Raw genomic sequence first — 19,363 nt, 5'->3', positions numbered from 1 at the left:
CATTAGAACTAGACGGAGGGAGTGTTATATATTATGTGAACGCATGTTATATTATTATTATTTATAATACTAATTGTGAAACGTACGAGAGGTTTTGTTGTCGGGTGAACAGAACAAAATTTTTTACTCATAATCATTTCAATAATTTATTTTAATTGGAGGTAAGAAAATATCAAATTTCCGAAATATCATGCATATCATTCCGAAAAAACATAAAAATTTTGAACTTTTTGTATACTTGAAATTTCAATACTGTATGATATTGTACCAAAATGTTTTAATACCGTATCAGTATTTAGTTTGACATTATCGATGTATATCAAAAATACAAAATTATTCCGATATACAACAAAATTACCATATATTATGTTGATATTTTTGTATTCGATATATCGGCATATATGTATGTCGATAATTCGGTATAGTGATACAAAAGTTATTACTTTTTATTTTCTTTCTAAATTATAAAATTATTTTTAATTTTGATATTTCAAAATAGTATATACCGATATTTCGAATTATTACTACGGTACGGTATATATATATTTTACCAAATTTTTAACATACTGATTTTTCGGTATGATGGCGGTATATTTTTTCATATAAAAAAAGTTTCAAAACGGTATATGATATAACTTGGCGTTTTCATTACGTCATACCAAATCATCCCAAATTAATTATTCCCCTCATTTATTTTTCTTCATTAATTCCTCCTCCCATTCTTCTTCTTCTTCCACTTTACTCTCTCAATCTTCTCCTCCCCTCCACCTAACACTCGGCGGCGGCGACGTCGACGGGAGCGACAACAAAGGCGGCAGAAGTGGCTGAGGCGGAGCCTTCCTCTTTCTTTTTCTTCTTCTCGGTGATGTGTTATATATGATAATATTTTGTTATATTTTGGGCAATTTTTGGATGAGAAATTTTGTATATGTGCTTCTCATGGTGTATTTTTATTGTGTAATAGGTTTCATGAAGTTTGAAAAATTTTGGGCATATGTGAGAAACAAAACAGAACACACGAAGACCTTAGGCGTGATCACGCAACATAATGTGGGAAATGTGGAAATTACAAAGAAGTCCTCCGGGGTTAATTAGCCATTGAGAGAATGTCAGGGGATTTAATTCCAGAGGGGATCTAATTACAAAGGGAATTATGGGATGAGAATTAAGAAACACCATTTTGCAATTGAAGAAGAGAAAGAGGAAGCTCAGTACCACATTCTACCACGACACCAATTTCTTAAAGAGGATAAGGGAGAAACAAGAACACAGCGGAGCAGAGAACTTCGAGAAGCAGTGCGGACGACTTTTCGGGGCATTATTTTCTATTCTAGTATTGTTCTTCCTTTTCTATTTATAAATAATTGAAGGCATGATAAACTTTTTGAATTGTTTCATGTTTTCAATCTCTATGAATTGCGAGTAATTTCATTTATAGCCTAGGTGTAAATTGATGTTTGGGATTGAATTTGCGAGATTTCGCTTTGGTTAAATTTGGTGTTTATTGATGTTGGGTATTTCTAATTCTGCTAATTTATGAGTGTAAAATTTTAAATTGATTATTGCGGACGTATTGATTTGAGATTTCATAGCTATATTGGATATTGGTACCCGTAATTGTGTAATCTTCCAATTGGTGTAGCAACCTAGAGGAAGAATACTCTAAAGAAGAATTAGAATCAATTTTGAACAACTCCGCATAGAATTTTGTTAAATTGAATTGAGTCTTTCTAGTCCTTAATGATGTCGAGTCAGTAAAACTACGGTCGTACCTAGGATTCTCACTCGATTAGGGAAATAGCTAAAGTTCGTACCTTAGCTATCGACAAAGTAAGGAAAGGTTGGTTGTGAAGGTCAACTATAACCAATTTATCCAATTAGTTAATAAACTTGATTTTTAGTCGGTGAACAACTTTTCGGGGGCTGGTGGCGGCACCGGAGGCTTCTTCTCCGGTGCGGCGGCGGAAGGCGCCGGCTGTGGCCTGTGCTCCTTTTTTTTCTTTCTTCTCCGACGATATGGCAGCGGCAGCGGAAGATGCAGTGGCGGGGGCGGTTTTGGAATTTTCTCCGGCGATGGTGGCGGAGGCGCTCCGGCGGCAGGTGGCGGAGGAAGATGCAGAGGCGGGTGCGGTTTCGGAATCTTCTCTGGCGATGGTGGCGCCGGCGGCGCAACCTGCATCGGCGGGGTGGTTTCGGAATCTTCACCAGTGATGGTGGCGGCAGCGCTATGGCAGGGCAGGCGGTGGCCCTGGAATATTATATATATATTTCTTTTTTAAAAAATTAAAATTTTCTTTGGAATTTTGCAATGCTATTGGTATAATATATATTTTTTTAAATAGAAAATTTCTAAATTTGCTTTGGAATTTACCAGTCCATTTTCATTAGTTTCGGAATTTCCGAATCTATCTAGTCTCGGAATTTCTGAAGCATCTTGCTTCAAAAATTTCGAGACTATCCGAATTAGCCTTGGAAATTCCGAGACAACACAAACAGCCGCAAAAAATTAGTCACGGGACCTTTTCCGATACTATGTCCAAGGCTAATGGGAAATAGGTTCGGAAACAGTTCATTTTCCGAACCAATGTTCCGAGGCAAAACATACATTTTTTGGTAGTATTTTTACTTTTATTATTTTTTAATAAAATGTTTATTTTCCATAATATTTGTGTCGGACCCAAATAAATTGTTTTAATCGGATGTTTGTATATATGTATTTATATATATTGAGAATGTATATGTTAGTATAAATATAATATGCATATTTATTAGGGTACGTAGGGTGTACTCATTCGCACTTTGATGTCCGGTTGGGGTTTATTCTATTTTAATAGTAAGCGTGCTTGGCACAAATGTGGAATTGACACATCAAAAATGTAATTGTATTATACATACATATAAAATATTATTCATTCAAGTTTAAATTTTCAAAATGATATTATATTTAATATTTACCTTTGAATTTAAAATATTACATTGAAAAAAAAATCTATTTTCTATATAGGACTCTACTATTTACCTCGTAACTCATCTTAATTGCAAGTGATCGAAGCTTTAGAACCTCTACCCAAAATACCCCGAGAATTGCATCACATATAACCTCCAAGCATATTGTAAACAAAATTGTTTACACTACAATTTTGGAGACTTTGGTACTATTCAACTTTTCAAAACAATCACATCAACTATTTTTTTCTCTTACAAAATATCAAATAAAATAATCCCCCCTCTCCCCAAAAAAATACTAACTAATTATTTTTTCAGAAATTCCAAAATTTTGAAACTCCAAAATTCTCTATTTCAAAGGGCGGAAAACAATTTTGTTCTGAGCCTCCCCATTAAACCGGTCTGGTTTAGATCCACCTAGGCTGGTCCGACTGGACCCTTCACAAACTACAATTTTGTGTCTTTGAACTCTTTTTTGATGACATGTTTATTCCTGCATAAAATAATGTAATCCTCAAATTTTGAAAATGTTACCTTAAAATAAAAGTTACAAATAAAAACTTACTGACATTTTACGTTTACGAATACAAATTTGTAATTATAAAAGAAGTACAATTGTTTTAAAATGGTGTCATTGTCAATACACAACATTATTAGATACTTTAGGGTTGGGTATCTATATCAAGTGTATAGCAATACTACCTAAAGATATATCACTTTTTAACAAATTGATTAAATAATTTTTCTCAATTTAAAAAATATCTGTTCATATCCAATTGACATATAAACTCATAAATGATACTAAATAAGGAAAGTAGATGCAAAATTAATCTGTAAATGACAAATTTGTATGAGTCGTCTTCAGAACATTATTGATAGGATTGCACCTCAATATATAACAATTCCTCTTACACTCCAATACTAGCAATATTTTCCTTATATGTAATATTTTCATTTGTTTTCACAACTTTTCAAATCTTCTTCTTTATTTATAGACAAACATAAATAATTTATTTAGGTTTTCAAGAAAAATATTTAATTCATCCAATACTTCCTATCTATTTTACCTACCAAACATATTTTAATTCACCAATCTATTTGCCAACTGTACTCATTAATTAATTACCTACCAACTAAATACATTAATTTACCAACCATATAATGTCTTTAATTTTAAAAATACTTAGTAATTATTAGAAATATAATAATCACAAGCATAAATTTCATTTAGCACACAACGAATATGAAATTTCTTTCACACTATACATGGATAAACAAATAAATTGCAATCACGCATAAATGACACATCCCTTTAAATGATCTAAGGAATAATTTATTAACAATACATGTGACGACTTATGTTTAAGAGAAAAATAAACTTAAAAAAGCATTAAATAATGAAATTAGATACAAAACCTACAATTGACATGTACATAGACCGAATGCTAATCCCCCGTTGTTTGAGTCTGATTTGAAATGGCACATGCTTCTACATAGTAAGACATATGTTATGTATAACTATACTACATTGAATATAATAAAAGTTATTTACCTTTATTATATATCCTAATCGAGTCAAATCAGCAATGGATTCACCTCCATGTAGGCCATACTCACAAATATCACATTGGTACAATAGCACACCTGTTTCACATCTTCTATATATTGGATGATTAATGCCAGAGTTGTTTGAGCATCAGTTCCGCACACATCATTGACATTAACAATTTAAGACATTTCGAGATATTTGTGTGCTTCTAAAGAATGTTTAATATTTTTAAAAAATAACATGGAGATAAATGTATGTATAGAATATATACTCTCATGTTCATGCAAAAAAACCAGATAGAAGCAAAGAAAAATAAAAGAAACCCTGAGCTTTAGAAAATAATACTTAAACCAATAAGTCAGTAATACAATTACTACTAATTGTGATGTCTTACCACCTAAAACTATTTAGTTATGTGGCAAACATGCGGACACATGAGGCATTTAAATCTTTGATCAACCAAGGACTAGGTTTTTCACAAATAAAAGATATGTTAGTGCAAGATATACTATATATAAAATATTAAGTATATAATCAAACCAAATAGAACCATAACTCTCTTTTTATAGACTGTATAAATCTATAATACTTCAAAATTTTGGTGATTAAGGCTAGAAACAATATAAAGCACATAGACAATTGGCCTCAAAACTTAAATCTCAATCCTAGAATCACAAAACTCATAAATCAAACTAACAGAAAATTTATTCTACTAATAACAAGCGCAAAAGCCCTTACAAATGATATCCCAGGAACATGAGAAAAATATAAAGAAAATCAACCCAGAGGGATGAATATAGGCGGGGTAGGATGGGATGGAAAAAACAATGTAGGGAGAAAATCGGCGTGTCGGGGAGAAGACTGGAGTTAGGTTTAAAAGAAAAGGTTGGAAAGTACGGCATTTATAACTAAGATGATAGGTCATTATTTAATGTCTCGATCTTACAACGGACATCAAATCCGAATCTAGTTGGCTTTAATGAATTGGGCCGACTTAAGAATAAAAGACTTATCTTAACCTAAAAGTAATTAATGTGACAAATTCCTAAACAATATACAATAGAAATAAAAGGTTTATTTGGCAATAAAAAAAAATACTTGCATCAGTAGTAGGGAACTAAAACCAACACTATTCTTAAATAGCGCATATATACCCTATTCACACATTAAAGATTGTTAAGACACTACAAAAAAATAGTATATTTGTAACGAAATTCCGTCAGTAAAGATCACGTAGCTAACGTCATTCCATCATTAATTCCGTCTCTAATATCATTAGTAACGGAAAAAGTGAATTTAAAGACGAAAAAATCTCGTTAAAAAAATAATATTTTCTTGTAGTGGGACCAAATATAATTTGCTACAAGAAATAATAATAATAATAATAGTTGATAATTCGAATATTTTGCATGTCTCCTCGTTAAAAAATATGTATGCCATTTGTGATTTTGTAAAAAAAAAAAGAAGTAAAAATTCAATACTAAATCAAGAAATTTATTATTATAATAGAGAATAGTTAAGGTGTTAAATGGAGCTAATCAACACAACACATTAAAATACATCAGAAAATATATGTTGTTTTGATTTCTAGCATTATTATTCATTGTAGATTATATGTATGCTATGTTAATATACAATGTGTGCTGAAATCATTTATATTATGTGTGTGGTGATCATTGTTATGTGTTTTATTATATTGTATTAACAATGTTAGAATACGGGGGGGGGGGGGGGGAATTATTAAAGTGTATTATTAATCATCAAAATAAGACCTATATATAGATAATACAAAATAGACTTGAATGACTAAAATTTAAAATATCTAAATCTATCATAATATCAAAAATATTGAGATTTAACATCCTCTCTCATTCTCAAAATGGACCAGTAGAGACCAACTTGATTTTGTCCAAGAGCAATCGGAAGCGGCCAGAGAGAAGAGACTTGGTGAAGATATATGTTGTCTGATATGCACAGGATACCAGAACAAGATGTACTCTTCTATTAACAACATGTTGTCGAATAAAATGATAGTCAATCTCAATATGCTTGGTGTCCTCGTGGTAGGTATCATTACGGGTTATCTTCATAGCACTCTGACTATCGCAATGAAAAGGCGTAGAAGATGGCTGAAAGGCACCAAGGTCAGTGAGTAGTCGACGAAGTCATAGAAGTTCTGATGTAGAGTCAGCAAGATCATGATTTTTTGACTCAGCACTCGATCGAGAAGCCAAAGTCTGCTTCTTGCTGCTCCAAGAGATGAAAGAATCGCCCAAGAAAAAACAGAAACCAACGGTCGAACGACGATCGGTAGGGTCCTCAGCCAAATTAACATCAGAGTAACCACTGAGTGTCAAAGAGGAGTGAGATGAAAAATGTAAACCATGCAGAAGAGTACCTTTCACTTAGAGAAGAATATGTAAAACAACAAAGTGGTGAGAGATCCTCGGACCAGCCATGAACTGACTCACAATATGGACTACATGAGCAATATCAGGTCTAGTAACTGTAAAATAGATCAAAATCCCAACAAGCTGACAATATAAGGTAGGATCATCAAGGAGAGAGGCATCATGAGGTGTAATTCGAATGTCATAGGCTAGTGGTGTAGAGGCTACCTGATAGTCTGTAAGACCAGCTCGAGAAATAAAATCGGAGGCATACTTAGCCTGAGACAAATAGAAACCATTGGGAGAATCAGAGACCTCAAAGTCCCAAAAAATAACAAAGGGGACCCAAGATCTTCATCTCAAACTGCTGACTACGATAAGCATGTAGATCAGAAATACAAACACATCATCTCCAGTGATGATCATATCATCAACATAAAGCAAGAGGATAACTATCCGTAAGGAAAAACGATGAAGAAATAATTTGGAATCGTACGCTGATGTGGTAAAAACAAACTCCAAGAGCGCAAAGCTAAATATGGCATACCAGGCCCAAGCGGCCTGCTTTAACACATATAAAGCGCGGCGTAAGCGACAAACCATTCCAGAATACGGGAAATTTAGAGGATGAGTCATATAAACTTCTTCAGAAAGAGTGCCATGTAAGAATGCATTCTTGACATCTAATTGAAAAAGGGACCAACGACGAACAATAGCAACGGCAAGAAGGCAATGAACAGTAGTGAGACGGGCAACAGGGGCAAAAGTCTCATTATAGACAACTCCATATTCCTGAGAATAACCCTTAGCCATCAGACACGCCTTGTAGCGCTCAACGAAACCATCATTATTCGTCTTGACTTTGAAAACCCACTTGCTTCCAATAGGTGTCTTGCCAAAAGGCAAATCCAATAAATCTCAAGTGTGAGTCTTTGCCATAGCCTATAATTCCTCAGTCATAGCTTGCTTTCATAATGGATCGGCACTCGTCTCATGAAATGACCTAGGCTCATGATTAGATAATATGGTAGAGTAACAATGATAATCACGCAAATGAGCAAGAGAGTGACTTACTTGATGTGATCGATGAGGTATGACAGGTCCAGGGACCACAAACGGATCAACATCTGGAGACAAGGTTGGATGTGGATCAGAAGCCTCAACTTGACGTTAATCAGAAGCCTCAACTAGAGGTGGATTAGAGGTCTCAACTGGAACATGATCCAAAGGTGGAGATGCATCCGAAGGATCAGTATCAGGAAACAGGGAAGGACATGTTGACATGAAAGAAAGTGGACCAGAAATATATGAGACATGAAATTTAGACATGATGGAAAACATGACACTCTCTCACAAGGTAACATGACAAGATATACGCAACCATTTGAAGATCAGATCCCAAAGCCTATAGCCTTTATGTACCCCATAACCAAGAAGACAATATAAACGCGCACGAGGTTCCAATTTGAAACGTTCATGGGGAGGGATAAGGACAAAACCGACACAACCGAAGAGACGAAGGGTATTATAATCGGGTGGCTGACCATATAGACTCTCGAAAGGGGTGTTATTATGGAGGACATATGATGGAATATGATTTATGGTATAGACAACAATGAGAGCAACTTCCTCCCAAAACCTATCAGGACAAGAGGCAGACAAAAGGGATGCACAAACATTATCTAGAATGTGACGATGTTTGCGCTCAGCGTGAACAGTTTGCGGGGAGGTGTATGGACAGGAACACTGAATCATTGTACCTTGAGCAGAAAGAAACTTTAATAAAGTAGAATCTTTACACTTAAGACCATTATCAGTAAGGAGGTGTAATACTTCTGAAGTTGGGCCGGTGCCCTAGAGTAATTTGAAGATGGGTGACCCCCTTAAAAGTCTCCCAGAGTACACGTAAGTAAGACAAAAGTGCATTGGAAGAACTCGTGTTGACCTGTGGAGCCAGTCTACGATCCCGACACGCCCGGCTTTGGGTGGCTTGCGGGCCGGGGTGTCACATGATAGTCTGTATTGGATAGGAAAATTAAGTTTCTATCATTGAGCACCTTGAATGTATGTTTGAGGTAATTATAAGTTGTGTTTCAAAAAATATATCCATGTAAAACGGGAGTAATCATCTATGCAAATGACATAATAACAACACCAACTCATAGAGGTAACAAGGGAAGGACCTCAAATATCAGAATGAACCAATGAAAATTGTTTACTTGCGACTGACATATTTTCTGAAAAGGATAAGGCTGGTTGGTTTTCAAATGACAGTGTAAGCAATCAAATAACTGAAAACGAGTAGAACCCAAATGACCCTTACAAAGGAGAGACTGAATTTTAGAGAAGGACGACCAAGATGAAGATGCCATTGAAGACTAGGGGAAGGAAGGGTAGTAAAAGGGGTATGAGTAGTAGCAGCAGAAGAAATTACTTTGAGGAATTTTCAAAGATTGTACCTTAAATAGTTCACCCACTTTTTGACCTATCCCAAGAATTTGACCTGTACGTGGATCCTAAACCTGAACACCAAAAGAAAAAAAAAAGTAACAGTAAGTCCTTGCTCAACTAGTTGGCCAACTGAAACAAGATAAAGTCAATTGAGGAATGCAGTAAGTATTATGAAATGATCTAAATGGTAGAGGTATAGATCCTGAATGAGTGATATCCATGCGACCCCCATTACCAATATGTATAGGCAATGAAGAAAACCCAAGATGTGCATCGGTCAAGAGGCCAAGTGTAGGTGTCATATGATGGCAACAACCGAAATCAGAATACCACAAATTGTCCATGACAGAAGAGAAGTTGGAAGCAATAACTTGATGCAAGAGAGTTACAATATTCTAGACCGAGGGAGCCATCTTGGCAACAGCAAAAATTAAAATTACAAAATCAAGAAAGTAAATTGAGAAATTCAACCGATAGCACACGCAAAACGAGGTGGTCCCAACAATGGTGGTGGTGAAGGAAAAGCTTTTCCGCCGTGATTCACATTGGCGGTGAGTGAGGGTTGCGTGCGCGGCCGTTGGCAGCAATATTTGGGTGGCAGGCACGGCGGATGGCGGCGAATAGCGGCGGCGGCTAAGGTTTCGTATTTTAATATTTGGCTTTGATACTATGTTAGATTTTGGGGAAAAATTATTAACATGTACTATTAATCATCAAAATAAGAGGCTTATTTATAACAACACAAGACGGACTCGATATACTCAAATATAAGTAATATAATCTACGAAATCTAAAATTGAATATCAAAATTATATAAGTAATATAATCTACTAAATCTAAAACTGAATATCAAAATTATCTAAATCTAACATAATATCAAAAACATATAAATCTAACAAACATATTTCTGATATTGTCAGTTTAAGTGTTGCCTATATATATTTTGTGGGCTATCAACACTGTACTGACTAATTAGAGTCAACATATTAACAACCTATTATAGTATTAGTTTATCTGTCCATCAAAATTATGTAATTATTCATTTTTTTACCGGTTCTCTAAACTTATGCACATTTCATTTGTAGTAACAACTTTTATCCAGCCACAATTTTATTACCATTACTTTAACAAAGAATGACTAACTTATAATTACGTTGTCTATTTACCTTACTACTTTTTTATCAATCCTTTAATATTCTTTCAATAATACTGCTAGTTTACTTTTTATCTACTCTACTTTAACATTAAAATATTACCCAACGAAACTTACAAGTATTTTATTGGATGGATAGGGTATTATTTAAATGATCTTAAACACGAGATAAAAATGCAACAAAAAATTCAGGTTTCAAGCAAAGTCTCGTATGTTTTCCTGATACCAAACAGAAGTCTATCAAGCAACCCAATACTCTTTGCTACAGATCTAAAAAATTCTTACATATTTAGTACTTGCAGGGCACAAGTAGAACAAAGACTAGCTGGTTAATGGTTATTGTACAATTTGTTAATATTTCCGGTATGTGGCTGATGGAGTAGGGGCGTGCGGATTTTTCTTATGAGCAGCAGTTTGTTAGATGTTTGTTGATGTCCGAGAGCAGGGACTTTTCTAGCTTGTTATTCTGCAATTGATTTTTAAGCATTACAAAACAGGTTATGGATGATGTATCTTGCGGAGTCTTCTGGCCTTACTAAAAAAACTGTTTTCGACTACAGCCGGAAAATCGTAACAAAAAGCTATTTTTCGTACAATTTGCGTATTTGCTACCCCTTCGTTACGACTTTTTTCCGTAATGTGTACTCACGTAACGAATATTTTTTGCCACGCCATTTTTCGTAACTATTATTGTCGGTCAACGCCCCCTAATGCAGGGTTTTTGTTACGCTGTTTGTTATGAATTTTCTCTCGTAACCAAATGTCGATCCATCTGCGTGTGTCAGAGCTTTTAGTTACGATATTTGTTACGAAAGGTCGTCGCGTTACAAAAATGTTCCTGTGATCGCTTGTCTTATTTGGTTTTTGTTACGAATATTTGTAACGACATTGAACCCGTAATAAAAAATATACTTTCTTATAGTCACGGAACAACCTGAAACAAAAAATATCCAAGGACCACTTTTTGTCACGGTATTTCATCCTTTTGTTACGCAGAAATAGCATGCTATGAAAAATAGTAGTTACACTGCAATTGAAATTGTGCGTAACAAAATGACCTGTTGTGATCTCCCCAATACCGAAAGAAATTCTGTATACACATAATGCTATAAACATCATCATTGGCAATACTTGAAAACATTAATTCATAGTAAAATCTAAATCCCAACATTAAGGCACATGGACACCACAGTTTTTACTGGACAATCTCCATACCTAACAACGAAGTAAAGCAACCTATAAACCAAGCCTAGCAAGCACTACACAGCAACATCTTGTTCCGCAAAACGGGCTTAACAGTTCAAACACCAAACCTAACAATAAGCAAGTACGGATATCCATCAATCCATAACCACATCTTTCACCACACGAATTAAAACTCCAATGGTCTATGCATCCATTCCACATATCGTTCACACAGCCTCAATCCATCCAAAAACAGGTATGACATACAATCTATAAGACAAACGGGGCAACTAACATGGGTGAATCGGTAGATACGCTTCAGGGGCGGCGTATGAGCTGCAATGGCTAACACAAAGATTAGTTTAAGTCATATTTCTTATAAATTTTGGAAGGCAATACAAGAAAGGTATGAAAGTAGATCCGTACGTCCTTATAGTTCCACTCAATAGGATTTTAACCAACGACATCGCGAAGGATAGTCGCCCCAGCAATGGTCGGCAAAATAAAGGATGCGTCCGGGACTGAGGCGGATGTCACGAAGACCTTGACCAGGGAAAGTGTGTCACCTACAGCATCCACAAGTGCAATTTTTGACTATATTGAGCCATAGATATCAATAGACGTTCAAACTGTATGTATAACATGCCATAACACAGACATTAGAAGTGTAAAGCTTTGCAACTAGAACAATACGAGTATGTATATTCAGACATGTGTACAATACATGGTATTATATCCATGAATTAGGTACCAAAGCACATTATATCCTAATTTCCTATGTGATTGCAGCTCGATCTATAAACCAATCATCCTCCAATAAACAAATGTAAACCAGCAACATCATGTACACTATCAAATAAAAAAAAAAATTCAAAATTCTATATCCATATGACAACCCGCAAATGGGAGGGCTCCATTTATGTGTCGTAGTACTATGTCTCAATGAGATTAACTACCATTTATGCACTAAATACGAGCAGACATCCGCAGATGCAGTTACAAGTTCAGAGTACCGATCACTGATATATCAAATTATATGTACCAAACTCATCACTAACAAGAGATACGCCTTGGCAGCAAGGGACTACATAGGATTTCAATAATAAAGTCAACTTTCAACATTTTTGGGGAAAGTCATAGTGTACCCAAATAGTGTAATAGCACCGTAGCCATAAACAATGTGATGTAAAAGATAAAAAATACCTGACCAGCACAGGAGTCGGCATAATACCACAGAGTTTACTGCCGCTATAAAAACAGTGTACATAACACAAGAAAATCCATATATCGTAACATTGTATATGTCTAGACTCAAGAAAACCATGATCATTTGCAGTATGAGGCCCGAACGGTCACAAAACCTACGATCCCTCGCCGAGGCATATTAAAAGTTCAAAAAAAACCTTAAGACAATGGCACAAACCTGGCGCAGGGGGGCAGAGCAGAAGTCCCTTCGCAACAACTTTTTTCTCACCGGTGCGGGATAATAGAAGCACACGCGTGCCGACCTACAACAAAACATTACAGATGAGTTGGAAACGTAGTAGGCTATCAAGAGTAGCCTAAATTAGGCACTGCATTGATTACTAAGAAACTTCATGGTTTGACGGAATCATACCGTCAGACCTGGCTCGGACACAGGCCTGGGAAGCTCAGAGATTGAATCAATACGAGATGTGCCCTATCATTTATGCGCATATCATGGTAAATTCCCATACACCCCAAATTTAAAAGAATAAATTTATCTCATCGGTTTCCATAAAATGCATTTTATGTCTTTAGAAGTCCATGTTCTCTACATATGAACATAACATAACCTTCACCAATATAATAGGAAACATGGATGCTATATATGACACTGGCATTATACTTTATCATAGCATTAAGCTACATGGTTTAAGATAAGCAGTCCTCCCCACTTTAAAACCTTATATGGATGCCCCCTAAATAGTATTAAATGGATTTCTACTCCCCGTCACAAATTCTGATCGGCCATTTGTAGACACAAGGCAAATTTCTCACTATTCTAAATTTATTACAGTAAAACTAAGAAGAAAATACAACGATGTGGATGCTAGAGATGAAGGATATGTAATGCTATTACATCAAATTTAATATAATTAAGTAAATAATTACTTAATTACTAAAATATTACATTACATGCAGTTCTTGCCTTATGTCCACACAAATATTAGAAGTGGCAAACATATGTTTTACCATTGTAATTGTGAAAGGTAAATCTGATGGAAATTCATTAAGCATGTACTTTGAGTTAATTTTCAATGCATAGATGTGTTTTGAAATGATGAAATTGAATATGTTATTCAGTTGGTGCAGATCGATGAAGAGAGTTTCCCGTGCTGAAGGATAGAATTCATGGTGATGATGATTTTCAATCATGCCGACAAGGAACATTGGTCCTCTCTATGTTGATTACGCCCCAAGTAGAAACCCTTTAAAACAAATATGAAGTAATTCTGAAATCTGATGGAAAAACAATATTTCAGATTCATGGTAATGCACTTAACACTTCATTGCACCACCCACCCAATAAACAAACATCACAGAAAAGTTTCTACACAGTGGCATAGCATCAAAAACAAAGCAGACCTTTTGTTAAACTCAAAGCTGGGTATCCTGAATGAGCACAGCACGCCTGCGTTGACACACGGTCACTTCCTATAAAAAAACATAAGTTAAACATGCACTAATTTTCAATGAAAACAGCGCAAAGTACTACATTAATTAAACATGCACTAATTCACAATATGAATTCTCTCTTGTAGGACTGAATTAGAACCATATATACCAGTTTTAGGACTCCATAGAAGATTTCATGGAACCAGTAACTAGCAGTGATGCAAGATATGACAATTTAACAGATCAAATCGGTGATATCAAAATTTCTTATAAGTCAATCATTCACATAGTACCTACTTATGACTATTCTACAGGTTTCAACACAACCCTACTGTTGTTTATGCAACTCCAGATTGAATAAAATAGGGGAGATGGGATCTCCTCGTCTGAGGCCTCGGGAGGATTTAAAGAACCCACAGACAGTGCCATTAATAAGTACAGAGAACCAACAATTATCCACACAAGCTCGGATGCAGTTGATGGATGAATCCCTAAACCTCAACTTGGAAAACACATCACATAGGAAACTCCAATTAACTCTGTCATAAGCTTTTTCCATGTCAAGTTTCGTGATGAGGTTATGTGCTTTGTGACGGCTGTTGAGATCATGAACCATTTCAGTCGCAAGTAAGATATTATCAGCAATACTCCGCCCTTTGATAAATCCGCTCTGAGTCTTGGATATCATGGGAGGAATGATGGAGGCTAATCTTGTACACAAGATTTTGGATATGATCTTGTTAACCACGTTGCACGGCCTGAAGTTGTTCCAGTAAATAGGGTTATCGACTTTAGGCAAAAGGTTGAGGGTGGAGGCAGTAAAACTTCTCGGGAGGGGAGAGCCAGCGAAGAATTCTCGGATCGCAGCAATAAGATCTTCATGGATAATGTCCCAACAATGTTGATAGAAGAGGCTAGTAAAGCCATCAGGTCCAGCAACACTATCCTTGTTAATTGCAAAGACTGCACTTTTGATTTTCTGAAGGTCCGGAGTACTGCAGATTCTGTCATTATCATCAGAGGAAGCTTCATGCTGGAAAAGATCAGGTGGAGCGTGTCCCGAACAGACCTTTTCATCTGTTAAGAGGTTCTGAAAATATTGTCATGCGGAGGTTTTGATTTTTTCCTGAGACGTAATGTGCCGGGAGCCTTCTGTAATGAGATGCATAAGGCTTCGCTGTCTTCTTCTTTTAACTAATGCATGGAAGAACTTAGTATTTCTTTCTCCTTCAACAATCCATCGACATGTAGCTTTTTGCTTTCACAACTCTTCTTCAAATGCTAGAGCACGAGTAAGCATAGCATTGCATCTGTTAAGCTCAATGAGATTGGCCTCTGATTGTTGCTGCTCAAAAGTTCTTTCACTGTTGAGAACATCCTGTTAAGCTTTGATCAACAAGTGGAAAACATTCCCAAAGATGTTCTTATTCCACCATTTTAGATGCTGCTTCAATCTGATAAGTTTATGTTGGAACTTGATAAGGCCGTGAGTTCCAGTTGGGGTATTCCAGTTGATTTCCGCAGTTTCAAGGAAATTATGATGTCTGACCCACATATTTTGGAATCTGAAGGTGGAAGGTACCTTTAGATATTGCCATGAGATACAAATGAGCAATGGGGCATGATCAGAAGAAGTTCTTGGTAGATGAGTGACACGGGTTGAAGATACAAAATTCAGCCAAACGGTATTAAAGAAAAACCTGTCCAATGTGAACAAACTTCCTTTCACATTCATGAGTAGACCTCAATTTTGGCGAAACGGTATTGTTAGTCCATGTGAACAAACCTCCTTCCAATGTGAACAAACTTCCTTTCACAAAATTCAGCCAAACGGTATTGTTAGTCCATGTGAACAAACCTCCTTCCAATGTGAACAAACTTCCTTTCACAAAATTCAGCCAAACGGTATTGTTAGTCCATGTGAACAAACTTCATTCGAAACCAGCATCAAAGATGTTGCAATTGGAGATCATCACTGCAAATTCATGAATAGACCTCAATTTTGGTCTTCCAGGACCCTTCCTTTCAGAGAGATTTGAAATGGCATTGAAATCCCCACCCATAATCCAAGGTTCTGTTGGTAAAGAGCCAGCCATAATCTGAAGTTTGGACCAGAGATCTCTTCGGAGGTTAATACTGCATTTAGCATATACAGCGGTAAGCCAGTATGGACTATAAAGCCAGGGGTCCAGGATCTTTAAATGAAGGCACTGGTCATGATCAATGATGACCTGAAAATCAATTTGTTGTTGGAACAGGATCCAAATCTTGTTAGACTGGTTATAACAGATTTTGTCAAAACCAAAACATCTACAGAAGAAGGATTCTTGACAGCTCACCATTGGTTCCAAAATGATCAGAACCTGAATGCGTTCTCTTTTACAAAGTCTATGAAGATTTTTCCAGAGAAACCATTTGACTTTCTTCTTGTAAGAGGAGTTGAACAATTCAGCACATCAACCTCAATAAGGTCAGGGGGTTGGGAAGTTGTGTTGTAATCTTCATCTGACTTGTAAAGACGGGAGGGAGGGAATATCTGAGGATTAAGGATATGTTTGTGGGGATTGGCAGGGGTTGTGGAGTTTTTAGAGTATGGAGAGCTTGAGGGGAAAAAAGAAGGATAGTTATGTTGAGGTTGGGGGCAAGGCTGTTGTTTGGGATCAGGAGTTTGCTCAGAAGGTTTTTGCAGGCTACCTTGTAAAGTAATATGTTCAGGCGGGGAGTGGTTTACAGGGAGGAAACCATTATCAAGATCATCCAAAAAATTGGAATTTTCATCTGAAAATTCACTAGATGAGGTGTTATCTGAGCTTTGAGATGAAGGAGAGTTTCCATTAGCATTTGGGGTTGGATTTGGCTGCAACTGATTATCCCATAAAGCTGAAAATTGATTAGCACATTGGATTTGGCCATGGAAAGTAGGTTTAAAAGGGGACTCCTTATTATGATTAGGCCTCAGAGAGTCTTCCAGAGTTGCCTTCATATCAACTTCAATTCTTTTCCCTTTCTTTTTTGTATGTAAGAGGTGCCGAAGATCCCCACTGTTTAAACCCATTGGAGCAGTTTGAGTCTTCATTAGTATCAACATTGTCCTGAACCCAAGTAGTGTTCACCTTATCCATTCCAGTAAGGTCCTCCTTAGTGAAGCCTTCTTTATGTTGGGATTTATCTCCTGGAATCTGATTTTCTTTTTTCTTTGCAAGAAGCTTCTTAGATCCTTTTGTTTATGTCCAAAATTCTCCTTATTACTTGGATTCGAGACAAAATTAGTCGATGAAGCAAGATATCCTTCCAAATCATGTCCCAGATGCTTACAAGAGTCACAATATTTCGGCACTTTCTCATATTCCACTTGTTGTTCCTATTCAACTCCATTAATGAGCAAATAGATTTTTTCGATCAGAGGGCGAGACACATCAATTTCAATACAGGCTCAGGCAGCTGAAATTCTAGCCTTGGAAGCTGTTGGCGTATCCACTTTCAGGGGGTACCAATCAGTGAGGCAATGGAAAAAAGAGCACCCCTCTGGAATAATTGGGCAGGAATAACAGGGAACTGAACTCAAATTGGAACAATTGGAGATTCGATTCTAGGTTTAAAAGAAGGATTCCATTTCAAAACTCTCATAGGGAAGCCTCTCGAGTCCAAATCCGAGTGTAATCCTCCTCATTGGCAAGGCGAATCAAAATATGTTTAAAATTGATTCGTAATAACTTGAATTCCCCGTTGAACTTGAGATCATTGAATGTATCCTGTAAATCTTTCCATGAGGAATATCCTTGAGAGAATTTTCCAACCATCGAGAACTTGAAATCAATTGACAGAAGAGCAGTCTCCTCATTTGAAAATTCCAGCGCAAGGCAATTGTGGAGTTGAGTAGTAGAACCAATAGTTTTTGGGTAGGAAATGGAAAGAAAATAATTGGTTGAAAAGGGATGTTGTTTGTCTAGAGGGTTCGGAGGATGGTTGGCAACGACTCTAGCAAAGGAGTGACGAGCAGGAGGCTCATCACCCATCTTAAACAACAAGACAGAAACACAAACACCTTAACCCATACTGATCCCAGGTTAGAGTCGAACAGGTGCAGGTTGAGATTCTTCCCTTTCAAACCAGCAGACCAAAAACCAAAATTCCAGAACCAAAATAATCATGTGATAAAATTACACCATTAATAAATCAAACTTCACACCATCCGATAAACCAGGACATATTAGTTTGTTTCTATTTTCCTAAATGTTTGCCCAATATGCTGGGTGACAATTTAAGCTTGTATTTAATATAAATTTCAGGTAGAAAACATATGAGAAAGCTAAGAACAGTCATTTACAAACCCAGAAGGAAAAAGGTAAGAACTTGCTTCAAAAAGACATTTTCAATGCACACGCAACATCACAGGGCACTTAAACAATCTGCCTGCTAGTTCTTTAACACAAGAATACGTTATCCTACCAACTAATCAAGTTCTGTTTATCACACATAAGCCACACAATTCCCAATACCACGTAAGAAAGAAGAAGAATATTACGACGCCCTATTTCGATTTCTCCTTACAGAGGACGCGACGAAGAACCGTGGATCGATCCTCATACTACTCGAGATAACTTAAAAACATTACCTGGACGCCGGTGCCGATTAACCTCCTCGATCCCACCTTCGCCCAGTACGTCGCGTCTGCTGAGTGAGAAATCGCGTCGATAAGGAGAAGAACGAGTTATGCCCTAACTTTCTGAAATTCGCTAAGTGTGAAATCTATTCGCCACCAAGGAGGGGAAGAAGAAAGCCCGCGCGTGTGGCCCTGAAATCGTTCTTAGTTTTCCAAAAGCGCTATAGCGTTTTTACATTTTTTAAAATCCAAAATATCTTTTAGATTTAAAAAATAAATTTAAAAACCATTTGTTACGAAGCACAATCGTAACTAATGTTATTTTGAACAAAGTCTACCAACTTCGTTTTTGTTACGGATTATTTTGCGTAATTAAAGAACCTGAAACGTTGACCAAGAAAATATTTTTTGGTCACGGAAGTTGTCGTAATAAAAACCATTATTTG

At 36.3% G+C, this 19,363-nt stretch overlaps 1 long non-coding RNA gene across 2 annotated transcripts; it reads right to left on the bottom strand.

The window, feature by feature from the left end:
- Nucleotides 1-11,725: 11,725 nt before the first annotated feature.
- LOC127260010 (uncharacterized) lies at nucleotides 11,726-19,154 on the bottom strand. 2 transcript variants are annotated; one of them, XR_007840615.1, is made up of 6 exons: nucleotides 18,930-19,154; nucleotides 14,285-14,353; nucleotides 13,293-13,355; nucleotides 13,098-13,182; nucleotides 12,101-12,240; nucleotides 11,726-12,019 (listed from the first exon to the last, which is right to left on the bottom strand). It is a non-coding gene; the product is annotated as an uncharacterized LOC127260010 (long non-coding RNA). The 2 variants fall into 2 exon arrangements; XR_007840616.1 differs by having other exon boundaries at nucleotides 11,726-12,010.
- Between the last annotated feature and the right edge of the window lie 209 nt (nucleotides 19,155-19,363).

This window comes from Andrographis paniculata, unplaced genomic scaffold (assembly GCF_009805555.1).
Source record: "Andrographis paniculata isolate CXL003 unplaced genomic scaffold, ASM980555v1 Contig60END, whole genome shotgun sequence".
In the NCBI taxonomy this organism is placed as follows: Eukaryota; Viridiplantae; Streptophyta; class Magnoliopsida; order Lamiales; family Acanthaceae; genus Andrographis; species Andrographis paniculata.
The sequence above is the reverse complement of the archived record's forward strand: the minus strand, read 5'-3'. Positions and strand labels throughout refer to the sequence as shown.